Below are 1909 nucleotides of genomic sequence, written 5' to 3'. Positions count from 1 at the left end.
TAGATTGGTGCCATATAAAGTATATCTTCCATACCTCTGATTGTTTATATGCGATGAATGCAGATGTATTCAAAATCAGTAATCTGTCAAACTAAAATTTGCTGCTCTTACTTGTTTTTATGTTATGTTAAAGCTTATTTAATGTGAAAGTATATAGATCCAAATCTTTTTCAAATCGATTTGAAAATAGAAAAGTTATAGTAAATTTAGTTAAAATTACTTGTAAGTTACTGTATAATTATTTTAGTAGATAAAAATTAACCTAATTTGACGATGGGTTTTGTTTGGCTATTTTTGGTGTATCTGACAAACAAGAAGAAGACACATCTTGTGTGCTCGATTAATGTAATAAGATCACAATTATAGCAAAGCGAGGTGTACATACATTAAAGGAACGGTTATAATAAATTTTTTTGTTTCTTTTTCGAAAAACATTCAACAATACAAACATATAAAACATGTTAGTGCAAGCAATGAATTCTTTGCAGCCAAAGTAAAAGATATGTTTGATAAAATGTGTGAAACCTTTATGAAAATCTGTTTCTTTGTTTTTGGACTAAATATGTTCGAGGTACATAGCCATAGCGCTATTTTGATTCCTTGAAAAAATATATGTTCATAGCATTTTAAAATATATATCTTGTCTTTTCACATGCCGTTGAGTTTGCTGCTTTCAGATTCGTAATCAGCTGCATGTAATAAAGGCTCCTTAATACTAAAAAAACCCCCGAGTAACAAGTTTCGAGCGAATTCAATAAATTTAAAAAAAATGGATTTTAGAAACCTGACGAAATGTTGGTAATCAGTGGCCCCAAAAACCAGTAGATACGAAGTGGTGCATAAATCCATTTCTTAATATCCATTTTTAGTACTTTTAAACTTGCTATAAAATAAAAAGTAGTCTACCAAAGATGCAATTTAGAGGGCATTCAAGATGGCCGTTTTACGTACAACACCTTTAATTTTTGTATCATGCGTGTCCGCTAAAGATGCAACGGATTTCTATCTTTTAGTCCATTAAAAGATACGCGCATACATTCATACAGTTTTCAACCACACCGGCGAACGGCAAACTTCGCCGAATTGGGCGATGCAGTCGTTCACCGTTCGCCCAGCTATTTCGCCTACTTAAACAGAATTAGAGCGGTAGCGAAAACAGCTGATCCCATTTGGTCGCCTTTATAATTTGGGTGACCATATTTAGAAAAAACTAAACCATATTTAGAAATGAGGAAATGATAACAAATATAAATGTAAAACAAAGAAAGATTATTATAAATAATTTGTTTCAAGCCAGATGTAACGAATCCCCAACTATATTTTTCAAACAACAAAAAAAAATCGTGTTTAGGCTGTTTTCTTTTAAAACTTTGAAAGCAAAAAAGAAATACGGCCACCTTTGGCACGCACAGCTGTCATCGCCCAGCAGGGCGATAGAAATAAATCTATCGCCATGAAACGCCGCCAAGCGAACTTCGAATTTCGCTTTGGCTGTGTTCAATTTCATATGCGTGCGGGTGTTCTAATTTTGACAGCGCGAATTTCGCTGTGGTGAGTTCGCCGTTCGCCGGCATTGTATTTCAGCTATAATGCTTGAAATACAATACCGGCGAACGGCAAACTTCGCCGAATTGGGCGATGCTGTCGTTCACCGTTCGCCCAACTATTTCGCCTACTTAAACAGAATTAGAGCGGTAGCGAAAACAGCTGATCCCATTTGGTCGCCTTTATAATTTGGGTGACCATATTTAGAAAAAACTAAACCATATTTAGAAATGAGGAAATGATAACAAATATAAATGTAAAACAAAGAAAGATTATTATAAATAATTTGTTTCAAGCCAGATTTAACGAATCCACAACTATATTTTTCAAACAACAAAAAAAAATCGTGTTTAGGTTGTTTTCT

The sequence above is a fragment of the Rhagoletis pomonella genome, unplaced genomic scaffold (genome assembly GCF_013731165.1).
Source record: "Rhagoletis pomonella isolate Grant_MI unplaced genomic scaffold, Rhpom_1.0 Rhpom_scaffold_00006, whole genome shotgun sequence".
Classification (NCBI taxonomy): Eukaryota; Metazoa; Arthropoda; class Insecta; order Diptera; family Tephritidae; genus Rhagoletis; species Rhagoletis pomonella.
Note: the sequence above shows the minus strand (reverse complement) of the source record.